General features: G+C 43.6%; 1 protein-coding gene across 2 annotated transcripts in view; it reads left to right on the top strand.

Annotated features, from left to right (window-relative positions):
- LOC125431702 (cystathionine beta-synthase-like protein) overlaps nucleotides 1-13,834 on the top strand; it is a 55,134-nt gene that overhangs the window by 5,204 nt on the left and 36,096 nt on the right. The window lies entirely within an intron of this gene.

Genomic DNA, 13,834 nt, shown 5'->3' with positions numbered 1-13,834 from the left:
TCTGTACTGAAACCCCATCTGAAACCAGATTGAAATGGATCTAGATAGTCAGCTTCCTCTAGGCATGTCTGCAGTTGAGTAGCCATCCCTGTGTCCAGGACCTTCCCTAAAAATGGGACACTTGCAACTGGATGGTAATTGTCCAGAACTGTAGAATCTAGGCAATGCTTCTTCAGAAGGGGGTGAACCACTGCACCACCGCTCCCTGATGCGTTGACAACACCCTGGATCCACTCAGCCAGTCCCCCTCGACTTGATCTAATCAGCCAAGATGGGCACAGGTCCAGGAGGCAAGTTGTAATCCGCATCCCTGCGAGCAACCTGTCCACATCCTCAGACCGCAATAACTGAAACTGATCCATCACAACGTGACCAGACAGCCCTCTGAACACCCCACTGAGAACTGCTCAATGGTGGCATCCAATCCACTGCAAATCTAGGCAACTTTATCCCGGAAATTAACCTCTTGATTTCCTTGAAAATTGGGGGTCTTTAGTGGACAGGCAAGACTAGGTTCCCTGTAATGTTGGTGTCATTTGCATGAAAAACAGTCACTCTGGTCCCCCCTTTCCCATAGGGAAACATAAACCTGTAAATTTTTGGAATTCTTGAAAAAAGAGCCAGAACCAGACTTCCAAAAGGGGTGGCTGACTCCAGAATACTAGCATGAAACACATTCCTGAAATCTGAATCTGAAAAATATCCCCCCCCCCCCATACACATCCCCAGCTGAGTAGTGCACAGAGCTGCTCTCTCCACTGATGCATGTGGGCGAGGTCTTATGGGTGGGGTTGCTTTCTGTGTGTGTTGAATTGACGTAGGTTGCTCAATTGTCTGGCTACTGTTCAGGAATTTTGAAAGGAGAGAATGCCAGCATGTCAAACTCCTATCAGTAGTTGCTTGCCAGAGAAAAGGGGTGTGGATAGGGTGTGGTATTATCCTCAGGTGTTAATTTTTGAAACTACCAGACTTCTCCAGGAAAGAGCAAAAATAGGAAAGTAGGTGCACAAAATGTGATGCCATAGAGTCCACCCTCTAAAGCTCCCATTTCCTCCAGGGAACTGATTCATGTAGTCTAGAGATCACTTGTATTTCCAGGTTCCACCTGGGGCTGGCAACCCTAGACTGTAATGGATAGGCACCTTTTGAGGTTTGAAGCAACACTAGATCAATTGCTTCCCACATGAGAAACCATAAGATGTAGGACATTTATGCATTTATGGTCTCTTTTGCTCTAAGCATGCATTCCCTTTGGTTTGAATTGTCAGTTACACACGTTTCCCCTCTTCAGCAGTCACCATACCCTCAATTAGAGAATTTCCATGGTTTCTGAAAGTGCAGTTTTTCCTCTTCCTTTGCAGGGAGAGCAAAAGAAATTACCATGCATTTTGCTTTCCTTTAGTTTTCTCACTCCTCCCCACATTTTCCCACTCCCACAACAACAGTTTCTCCTGCTCTTCCAGCCATCATTTTGGAAAGATGGAAAGGGCTGTTTGTTTTATTTTTATGCTTGAGGCCTGAAACTGACATAAAACTGACATGGTCTAGCAATCTCCCCAGAGAACAAGGAAATAGACCGACAAATTGTCATATCAGCTCAGCTAGGGATACTTCATAGCAAGAGAATCCCAGAAGTAAAAATTCACTGCGAAGCAAACAGCCATGGGGTAAGTATTGCACGCATAAAGGGACTTAGATTTTTTTTCCCTGCAAAAACAGCCCCTTAAAGACCCAATTGCTTTGGCATAACTTTTACAGAGTTCTGTTTTATCAGAGCCTGGAGTGGTTAAGGGTAGTTATTTTCTGTTGTTTAACTTGGCCTCCCCCCCTCCTCGCACACCAGTACTTCTTGTTCTGCTGCTCCAGTACTGAACCCATTGTTTACAAATAGGTACTTCAGAATACTTTTATGATTTTTGAGTGGGAGTTGAGTGAAATGTAAGTTATTCTACAACGCTAGGCTTTGTGTGTCAGTGGTTATTACTGGGCTTTTATTTACCCTGCTTGTAAAATTGGTGGGGGGGGGGGCTCCAACCTTCTGTCTGTTTTGCTGTGTGGTGCTCTACGATCTGTAAGCAAACTCAGGTGGTACAGATATTGACACACTGCAGGACATGAAAGTATATATGTTATCCATACAAAAGTAAAATCCAGTAATAAATGCCCTCTAAAAGCTGAGGCTGAGCAACTTCCAGATTTCTGTTTGTGGTGGAAAAATTCTTGGTTGGGTTGTGCAAAAACTTTACTGCACTTTTTCATTTGTCAGCTTCTCCAGCTTTTGTGCTTATACTATATGTCCCAGTATCTTTTTCATATATAGTCCTCATCTTCTTTTGCTGTTCTCCCTCAACCCAGTGTTCCACCAACACCAGAAAACTGTAGAAAGGGAGCAGGGAGAAAGATACTCATTTATATAGAGAGATGTATTCACCACTCTGGCAGTTTCCACCATTTACGTTTGTAAAAGAAAGGAAGTATGAAAGTTGAGACACCTAAAGCACTGGGCTGCCTGAACCCTCACACCAATCCTGGGCCATATGGGCTTCCAATACATAGAATATGAACCTATAATTTGACTAAATCTGAAACCTCGCAGATCACTTTTTTTAAGCTGCATGATAATAGAACAGAGATCTTAATCCGGAGACTTTGAAGCTTTGGCTGTTTCCACATGGGTGGAATACAGCGTCCCAGGGACGCTAAAAACAGCGTCCCTGGGGAGGGGTTCGCACGGCGGCGGCCTCGCAACCCCTGAGCGGCGCGAAGCCGCTGTTTCCAAACCTCGCTCCCTGAGCAAGGTATTTCGGAAACAGTGGCTGGAAGGTGCCATTTCCCCCCCCCCCTTTCCCGAATGCCTACCTTTTCTCCTGGCTTCCGGCTTGTCGCAGAGGCCAGGGGACACGCCCCCCTGGCCTGTGACACCAGAGCCGACGCTCCAGGCTGTGGGGGCGTGTCCCCTGGCTTCTGCGACGAGCTGGAAGCCAGGAGACAAGGTAGGCGTTTGGCGACGGCGCAGCCTGTGCGAAGGCTGCACCGCTGCCTGCCGCCCTCCTGGGACCATCCATGCAAACGGTCCCAGGGGGGTGCGTCGGCATTGTTTATGCCGACGCACCCCCGCACTGTTGCGGTGCAGAAAGGGCCTTTGTTCTGTAATTCAGTAGGACAGAGGTTTTTGAGTGCCTTTTGCTGTGGGCCTCAACAAATATACTTGTCTCACTCCATAAACTCCATAAAACGACCGTTCTCATAAAAATACATGTGATGGCAGTCTACATTCTTGGGCTTGCTTGATTCCCTTTGTCTACCTAGCTTGTTACAGATGAAATAGGGCCTTTCCCAGTAGGTGAAATTGTGATCCTTGAACTGGAAATGCCAGAGGCTGAGCCTGGGGGCATCCCTCTTGTGCTGTGCTACTTCCTGTAACTGGTTTCTCTTACAGTTCTCGGATTTTCTTAATTTAGAAAACCAGTTAAACTTGTTTCTAAAGTCCCTCTTTCCCCTTATGATGTGTGTGTGTATTTCATCTATCAAAATGCTACCCAGAATACCAATTTCTGGAATTCCAATTAGAGAAACATGAAATATCCTAGCCCTGTGTTTGTAAAATGTTAGTATAGCAATTGGTTCGCATCTCTACTCTCCGCACTTTAACTGTCCTATTGTTTTTAACTATCATTTGTTCATCTTTGGTTGCCTTTCCACAGGATACCATTATCAAAGCAGTGTATAGTCATGGAAAAGAACAGAAACCCATCCTATGAACCAGTTCAAATATTTTGTAAATATCTGTACCCATAAAGAAAGCAACTTAATTGTCATGTGAAGAGTCATGTGAAGAGCATGCATTTAATATGATAAAATTGGAAAGAATAATACCATTCCTGTCCTTCAGGCACTATAACATTAAATCCTCCACCCAAAATTGTTCTGCCCTGGAAGATTTAGGCTTGGTTTATTTCTTTGTGGCCTACCAGTTCTGACTTGTTTTGCTTTGAAGGTTATGCAGTTTCTGATTTTTACTAGATACAAACTCATGTACAGCTCGTATGTGTTGTGGGGGGTTTCCCTAAATTTATTTATTTACTTATAGCCGTCCTTTCTCACAAAGATTTAAGATGGATGCCAGAATAATAAATGATGTCATCAAAAAACAAACAATGAATAATGTAGTGGTCTAGGATTGCAGAGTTGGGCTATTTGTTGTCTGTATTGTTTTCTAATTCTTCTTGGGTTTTGAAGATATCACCACCACCCCAATTTAAAAAAAACACTGACAAAAATAAACAGGTAAGACAATGGAGTGAGCTCAGAAAATGGCACCTTATTCTTACTTTCATGACATACTAAATGGCTTCCATGTATACCGGTAGTTAATAAAGCAAAAGAGAGGTGGTGCCTTCATCCTGAGAATTCCATTTTTATTTTTGTCTAATTTTGTTTACACATAAAACTTCATAATACCATGTCCATGCCAAAACTTTTAAAAAGGCGATATGAATGGCCCAGGGTAGTTTGATCTTGTTACATCTTGAAAGCTAAGCAGGGTTCACTCTGATTAGTATTTGAGTGGAAATACCAGGGTTATTCCACAGAGGTAGGCAATTGGAAACCATCTCTGATTGTCTCTTGCCTTGAAAACCCTACTGGGTTGCGATTAGTCGAGTGCAACTTGGTGGTACTTTCTATCACTACCAATTGATAATCTATTCATTTCATTTCAGGGTGTACCATTTTTGCTTACAAGGGGGGAAATTACATATTCAGAGCTTTCCAGTATGCAAAATCTCCATAGAAAACCAACACATCATGGAGAGGAGTATGATACCAGGCAGACCTATCGAGAGGGCATTCAGGGACATACCTGTAGAAAATGGCTCTCAGGGCTGGCTCGCCCCCCCCCCCCACTCCATATCAGTGGCATAGCACCAACAGGGCAGGGGGGCATGACACCCTGGGCGCGTGCTTGTGCAGGGGCGTGGCAGGGGCGCGGGGCATACACGTGCCCTGGCGTAGTTCCCCCTTGCTCCGTTCCTGCTCCATATAATATTTGAGGGCTGGTGCACCATTCAATTCTTGGCTCAGCTTGACTGGGTCCAGCTTTAAACTGCAGGCTTTGAGCTTGACCTAGCCAGGCTGAGCTCAGTGGACTGAGCAACTGCTCTGCCCATTAAGCTCTACCTCTGAAGGTCAGGTGGAAATTGAGGGTGGGACCAGCAGTATAAAGGTGGAGCTGGGCGGAGCAACTGCTCAGACACACTTGACTAGGGCCCCTTCCGCACAGCACAGGCAGAGCGGGTTGCAGTCGGGATAAAGTAACTCACTGTCCCGTTTTTCTGTGCAGGCAGTGGAAACAATGCGGCTTGCTGTCGCACCTTTGCACGGAGGCGTGTCTTTTTTTGTGTGTACCTTATCTCCCTCTGCTCACTTCTGGTTAACAACACCCTAGTCTTGAGAAAGCACACCTGGCTTTGTTCATACAATGAATTTGCAAATATCCACATCCTAATCTTATCAGCTAACCTTCTGGGCTGCCTTCATTCTTCTTTCTAACATTCTTAAACCTAGAACCTCCTGTCCAACTATTAAGGGTCACCAAGCTTCCTGAGTTTCTTTGTTTCAATCTCATCAGCACTGCCCCAGTCTCACCAAATCTTGGCCTTTTCCAGGTTTAATCTCATCAAATAATTTCCAACACCATTTTCTGTGTCTAGGAATGAAATGTTATATTGTCCCATGAAATTACCCTTCTTATCATTTCTAGAGGGTCAATTTTTCCTATAACTAGAGTCCCCAAATTCACAATTCTTTGCACTTGGACTTCCTCCTTGCACCCAAGATAGCTCTCTGTGAGAAACACTGGCAGTTTATCTCTCTCTCCCTTGGACTTTTTCACTTCTGGAATGCTAATTATCACCCTCCAAATATCCTAACCTATTCCCACTGTTGCTCAGCCCTTTATTTCTTAGGCCTCTTAACTCTCTCTGTGTGTATTTTTATTATTTTGATCCCTTAATAAAATTGTAATTTCTTTTGCCTAAACTAGTTTTGAGTGATCTTGTTGCAGAGTCGATCTCCTACCCGCCTCTCACGTAGATCTCCTACCCGCCTCTCACGTAGCCTTTCTCCCTCTAGCTAATTTCCTAACTATTCCAAAAGGCAGACTCGGCCGATTTCGGTAACTAAATTTTGGGTAGACTAAAACAAGTGGGGAGCTGTGAGATTGAGGGGGGGGGGGAGTTTTTCATCTCCTTCCACATGTTTGTTTGCTGAGAGAGCTACTTGTTGGTCAGCCTGCCTCCTTGCTCACCTTATCCACCCACCTCCCAATGGGAGGGGGAATTTCAGTGGCATCAATGGCTCATTCCTCACCTAACAACATTGTTGTTCCTCCACAGCTAACATCGCAGCAGCATTGGCTACTCCCTCCTGTTTCACCTCTCCATGTGTGGAGGTGGCAGCTCCTGTCCATTTGCCCATCTGTCTTCCTCCCCACCGTTTGGTGGTGAAGGGACACAGTGGCCTTTTCTGTTCCACCTATCTGCCCGTTTGCTACCCATCCACAGTGCTGCCAATCCACGGACTGTTTTCAGTTCTCCTCCTCACCTGTTAGCTTTCACAAGAGAGGTGATAGTGAGCTATCTCAGGTCACAGGGGCTTTTCATCACCGCTGCTGATGACATGTTTACATCATCTGCACTTTCACAGACAAAGTATTCCTTAAAAAATGGACTGATAACCCCACCTGCAATACAATGCACTCAACCACATCTTTGCATAGCAAGTTCCACCCAAACACTTACTGATTGGTTCCCCATCCTGGGACATGGATAATATACCCCATTAAACGTTCCCTTCTCACTAGACACAGTGTGAAACAGACTTTCTCTGTGATACACCTCTGAAGATGCCAGCCACAGATACAGGCGAAACGTTAGGAACAAGATCTACCAGACCATAGCCACACAGGCCGGAAAACCCACCACAACCAGTTGAATCCGGACGTGAAAGCCTTTGACAATACAAAATATTCTTCTATTTGGGGGAAATCTCAACGCCCTCAGTTTTTTAAAACTTTCAGATTTTTCTGCAAGACTGCCTTCCCCAAGACTGTTAGAAAAACCCTCCATTCAGACACTTGTAATCTTTAAGATATTTGTCACTGACTAATTTTTAACCGGAGCCATATGTTGAATTGACCATTGACTGAGTGCCACTATCATTGAGCCAGTCTACTGATTGATCCTGCTAGAACTTGAAAAAGACTCCATGAGGAGGTATAAAGTGTCATGCAGTTGATAGTCACCTTGCCCAAGCCCCAAAAATGGCATTGGGAAGGAGTGATTTACAATTGTTTGTTCCTTCTGCAATTTTTTTACATTCCTCCAGCTTCAGATGTATAACATTACAAGGAAAATAATATTGTGTGTATGTGTGTGTGTTGGTTAAGTATTAACAGAAGTTCTTTTTTAATCCCCATGTACCTAGAGAGAGCTGCAGTTGTGCTAAAATTATTCAAAAGTTATTTTCATCTTCTGGAGAATAAAAGACTAATTTTATTCTTCGGGAAAATTTGTTTCATAAGTGTTTGTTTTCATTTTTCTAAACTCAATTTTGCCTTTTGCAGTAGGAAGTGAATCTTGTACCTTCTCCTTTCCCGGCGGGTAACTTTTACTTCTTGCCTAAAGTCTAAGGTGAAGGTAGGGCTGTTACAGTAAACATTGTAAATACTTTTAAAATTCTGGAAATACTCCAGGGCTTATTAATATCACCGATGTATACTAGGAAATGGATATCCTAATTTCTGCTTAACAAAGTCCATGGTGCCAGCAAAGCAGTATGGTGCTTTTATACCATTAGGACAATTTATGTATCATAACAAGTGTGATGACAGTTTCAAAATACCCTTTTAAAATCTTGGTTGGTTTACTGAGAAGTTGTTTGTTCTTTGATACATGTGGCTTTTGCTGAATCTTGTCAGGCATAGTTTCTCATCATGAAGTAACTGAGATTGCCACTGCACGGCTTGTATCTGAAATGCAGGTCAGTGGGGGTGGGGGTGCAGCTAAAAGGGTCTGTTTACCCATATTAGATGTTTATATCAGTATGTGTTTCTTAAATACCGGTACAAAATACCGGTACATTGCTTAGAGTATCAAACTAGGATCTGAGAGGCTGAGGTTTGTTGGTTTATTGACTTCCTTTCTGTCTTATGGAGCTCAAGGCAGTTTACAATATAGAATAAATACATAAAATAGAATATATAAAAATCCATAAAACCACTATTTCAAATTACAATTTGAGACTGCTTTAGTCAAATGCAGTTCAAATATCCACTCTGCCATGAAGCCTCTTGAGTGGCTTTTTGGGTGAGTAACAACAATGTGAAAATAATACAACTCAATTTAATAACATATTAAAAACAAAAGTAAAAAAATAACTTATGCCAACCAGCAGGGTATTCTCCACTAAGGTTGCCAACTTCCTGATGGGAGCTGGAGATCTCCCACTATTACAACTGATCTCCATGGGACAGACATCAGTTCACCTGAACAAAATGGATGCTTTGGATGGTGAATGCTGTGGCTTTATACCCTATTGAAGTCTCTCCCCTCTCCAAACTCTGCCCTCCTCAGGCTCCATCCCTAAAATGTCCAGGCATTTCCCAACCCAGAGCTGGCAATCCTATTAACCGCCTTTTCCCAGTCTCAAACTTCCCCAGTGATCTCTCTGGAACAGCTCTGTTCTGCATCCTTGCTGGAAAGGCCCCCAACTTCCTCTTTGAAGCTGTTTCAGAGGCACAGGGCACCCACTAGAAGAGCCTGGGTCTATGACAGTGGTGGCGAACCTTTGGCACTCCAGATGTTATGGACTACAATTCCCATCAGCCCCTGCCAGCACCCCAAATGGGACATTGCTTGAAGATCCTGAATTGAGTTGTGATTGATGATTATTTGACCCTGAAGATTTTGAAATACCTTGAACTTTTGACTTTTTTGATGCTGAACTAATGGTTCTGTTTCAAGTTTGTGTTGTTTCTCTGCATAGATTTGTTTCTTTCGTTATTGCAGTGACTTTGTACAGAATTTTGAGGGTTTTTTTTCTGACTAACATTTAGTGGTGAGAGTTGTCACTGTAGCTTTAATTTTAATGAACCAAAAGCATGGCGGAATGTTCCTTAGAATTATAAGTAGTGGCATTCACACTTTCATAATCATTGTCAACATCAGGCAGGGAAGCCAAGGCAAAACTGCTCTAAGCAACAGCAGCTTGATGATGCTACAGCTATCTCCAAATCAGTGCTTGAGTGTGAATAGATACGAGAGATTTTGCTGGGGGGAAATGTACCTTCTTCCTGTGGAGGAGTGGGGAATTGAACCTGGTTCTCCAGATCAAAGTTCCCCACTCTTAACCACTACATCACATTGGCACTCAGTTCCTCTGATAGTAGCACAATATAATTGTATAAAGTCCTCTATTAGCAATCTTTGGAAGCCAACATGAATAGCTAAGAGTACCGCAGTCTGAACTGGAGAAGTGAGGTTGATTCCCCACTTCTCCACATGAAGTCTGCTGGATGACCTTGGGCCAGTCACAGTTCTCTTAGAACACATACAGCCCACACAGAGGCAAGCAATGGCAAACCATTTCTGAACATCTCTTGCCATGAAAACCCTGGAGGGTTGCTGAAATTCAGTTGTGACTTGACAGCCCTTTCCACCACCACATTAGAGATCTTTGGAAGGCCCTGCCTAGGATAAGAGTTATTTGCAGTACACAACTATAGATGTCTGCAAGAATTACCTGTTTTGCCATATGTGTTTCTTTTACATATATGTACTCTGAATTGTGTGCCTAGGGTACTTTATTTATTTATTTTATATTCACATTTATACCCCGCCCTTCCCAACGGGGCTCAGGGCAGCGAACAATGATATGTTTGCTGCCCTGAGCCCATTAGTTATGATAACTAATTGCTGAATGTTCACAGTTGTACTGAATGCTGTTATGAACTTTTCTAGCAACGGTGAGGGACTCTGCAAACAGATTAGGGGAAAGTTGTGTTTTGGATTGGTGTGATAACTAAGTTTAGTTTCTGCTAAAATTAGCGTCACAGCAGATCAAAGCTAACTGGACAAATGGATGTCTTGGCATAAATAAAACAAGAAATAAACTTGTGTTATAAGGAATGAGAGATATAATAGCACGAAAGCTTTTGTGTGTCTCTTTAATCATAGGGAAAATGGCTTTAGAGAAGAATACAGCATATACTGTGGCACATCATGGCACAGTGTGTACACTATTCCATTTAGTGCGACTTCCTGCAACTTACTGTGTGAAAAAATCCAAGGTGAAAAATCCATAAAGGCATATGAAGCATGATAGCATTTATTTCTTGCTTTTATACATAATCAACTATGCTTTTGTTTAAACTTCCTGTACCATTAATGTTTCTCTTTAAAAGCTGTGACTGTGTGAGCTTAAGATATGGCTGTCTGCCAGTTGGAAGAGAGGTAGGGATCATGACTTATGCTCCAGTCACATGTTAATCAGGACTGGCAGGAAGTCAGCATCAAAAGCATTGAACCCAGACAGTTGACCTGCCTTCCTTTCTCTCATGCACTGAATGGGCAAGGTGCCTTCTGGCACTGACATTCCATGATCAGCAAACTCAGGAAAAGAAGATGGTGATTCAAATTTTTTTAAGTGTTTCATGATGTTGTTACAAGGGCCAGGGGCATACTGCCATATGGGGTCAAATGTCCCCAGGCTGCAGCAATATATTCACGTGGGGGGTGGCGGAAAATTGCCACCACACCCCTCCTTCTTCCCCTTGGGCCCATACACTGACTTCATACTCCATACACTGGTGGGGGAGGGCGGCCACCCATACGGGATGTGTGCGTGTCAAATTTTGCACTGGGCTACATTTCCCTAGATGTGCCTTTGACAAATATGTGACTTCGCTGAGCCCTGGGGGTGTGGTGGCTGCCTTGGCTTACTAAGATCTTAAAGTACTTACTAAGATCTTAAAGCTTTCTGATGTTGATATAAAGCAGAAATTTATTATGTTATGGATAATTTCAACAGTGAGTGATGGGCGGGAAGTCCAATAGTTATTTGTGGTTTTTCACCTATGTTGTCTTTGTGGTATAGAGTCACTGGATCACTGTTGTATATTAGTTTTGTTGTAGTTGCTACAAAATCAATATAAATTATAAAAAATTAAGACTTTAAGACTTTAATGACTTACATAGGTCAAACAAAAAGAGAAAACACACACACACACACAAATAAAGCTTGTGCGAAAAAAAATACAATGGACTCTAGAAAACTGTTGCTCTGATTGCGTCCTGGATCCCAGCTTTGCTGAGGCAGAGAAGCCAACAGAGTACCTGTGAAGATGGGGAGAACTCACCCATTTCCCTCTCTCCATGTTTGCAAAGCTCGATCCTGGTTTTACAAAGGGAGTGGGTACCAGCAGAGAGCCTGTGAAGAGCAGCAGTGGTGTAGTGGTTAAGAGCAGGTGCATTACAATCTGGAGGAACTGGATTTGATTCCCCGCTCTGCCGCTTGAACTGTGGAGGCTTATCTGGGGAATTCAGATTAGCCTGTGCACTCCTACACACGCCAGCTGGGTGACCTTGGGCTAGTCACAGTTCTTCTAAGCTCTCTCAGCCCCACCTTCCTCACAGGGTGTTTGTTGTGAGGGGGGAAGGGCAAGGAGATTGTCAGCCCCTTTGATTCTCCTAACAGAAGAGAAAGGGGGGATATAAATCCAATTCTTTTTCTTCTTATGTGCAACTGACAGTGTAGCATCAAATCGAATATCTGGTATGTGGATCAGTGGCCTAGTTGTGCCCCTGAAGTTTCTAGTTTTGCCCAACTAGCTCGCCAGCCTTCCCTCCAATATTCTGAAATATGTTTGTTACAGTAACTAACAGCAGTATAATAAACAAATAACAATATCTTGCAGCTCTAGCTTTTGTGGTTCATTTTACCTGCTCCTGTAGATTTCTGTGTTCGGGTTCTTAATTAGCGTCCTCTGATTTTGCAGCTGAATAGACAGCATGTGGTGCAGCTGTTCAAGAGTTAGGTTTGGAAGCAAACAGCTGTTGGCTTCATAGGGATATTGGAGCTCTCATCTTGAGAGTCAAAGGTCCTTTGTGAAACATACTTTGAAAACATTCATTTATTAAAAAGCAGTTTCTAAATGCATACTTCCTACATTCACAAAGGTGATGCTTTCTGGACTTTTCTGAAGCACTTCCTACTCCCCAACCTAAGGAAGAAAACCAAGATCAACTTATTGCTTTAGGAAAGAGTTTTTTTGGGGGAAGAAGAAAATGGACACCAGTAAATACATTAGTGGGTGCTATTGTGTCTATAGGCACCATGTTCGGGATCATTTCTTAGACCATTGATTGCTAATGCTCAGCACCTCAGTTGAGGCCCATCTGTTTCACCTTGCTCTTCTAAACCTTCGCTTAGTGACATGATCAGCAGTCCTGGAAGGAAAAGGGAGGCTGATAGTATTTGATGTGCATCTATTTCCCAATACAGCCAGCATACAAGTATTATCTTCACTTTCTTGGGAGACTCTTTTGATTTGTTTAGTCACACACACAATCTGAAGGCAGTGCAGGATTAGCAAGTGAACAGTAAATCAATACAGTGTAGTGCAGCCTTTAGCAATGTGCTAAGCAAAGTCTTCATGCAAATGGGTAAGATTGACACCTATCCGTACATGTGAGTTCTCTGCTCTGACTCCCACCTTGGGAAACAACCTGCTTTGTAATCTAATACTATTGCAGTGTTTACTGGATGTCTGATAACTGTCTGATTATGTTGTTTGTATTATATGATCCATTTTGAGTTTCAATGAGAAACGTGAGCTATACATAGTGACGCATGACATGCAAAGGGCATAATCTCTAATCTGAAGGATGTTCTAGGTGGGCTCCAAAACTGTGAAATAGCCAGTATTTGTAGAATTTAAGGTGAATTAATAGTCAAAATCATAAGAAATTGTAGTGTATGAACTTATCTTTAATGGAGAAGAAAAACCCAGTAATGGAAGAGCTTCCTAGAGGCTTCTTACTGGCAACTATAGAAAACAGCAGCAATCCTCTAATGCAGTACACTTTTTATACACCTGTGGTCAGTGGTGTATCTGCCTGGGGATGGGGGGTACCCCATGTCCCCCGGCGCCACTAATTTGGTCACGTGGGGGGCTAAAAATTGGTCCCCCACGTAACTAGGACCGGAGCGAAGATGATGAGGCAGCAGGAAGTCCTGCTGCTTTGTTGTCTTCGGGCTCTCTTGGCTCTGCCCATGTCATCATCGATGTGGGTGGGGCCGAGGATGCCCAAGGATGCCGCCCCTACCCTCCCACAGGAGCCTGGCAGCCTGGCTTCTGCCCTCCCCTCTGGGGAGAGCAAAAGAGACTGCTGTCCTCAGTCCTTCAAGAGGTGTTTTTATAAGCACTCAGGGTGGGGGTTTCCCCGCTCCCCCTAGTCCCACCCCGGCCTCGGTGTTTATAAAAGCACCTCTCGGAGGGTGGCGGTCTCTTCTGCTCTCCCCAGAGGGAAGGGCAGACGGCAGGAGACTCCCATGGAAAAAAAAGCCACCTAAGGGGGGAGAGAGGCGATGAAACAGAAGCCCCCCCAGGCGCAGTTGGGAGTCTCCCGGAGACTATTTGTCCCCAGGTGCCATTTCCTCCTGATACGCCTCTGCCTGTAGTACAAGCCACACTTTGTTTCTGCCCTGTGTGTGTTTTTGTATTCCAGTTCCTGAAAAGGAAAAGTATGATCTACTTTTGAAAAGAACTAGGAAT

Source organism: Sphaerodactylus townsendi, linkage group LG04 (genome assembly GCF_021028975.2).
Source record: "Sphaerodactylus townsendi isolate TG3544 linkage group LG04, MPM_Stown_v2.3, whole genome shotgun sequence".
NCBI classification, from domain to species: Eukaryota; Metazoa; Chordata; class Lepidosauria; order Squamata; family Sphaerodactylidae; genus Sphaerodactylus; species Sphaerodactylus townsendi.
Note: the sequence above shows the minus strand (reverse complement) of the source record. Positions and strands in the feature narration are given on the sequence as shown.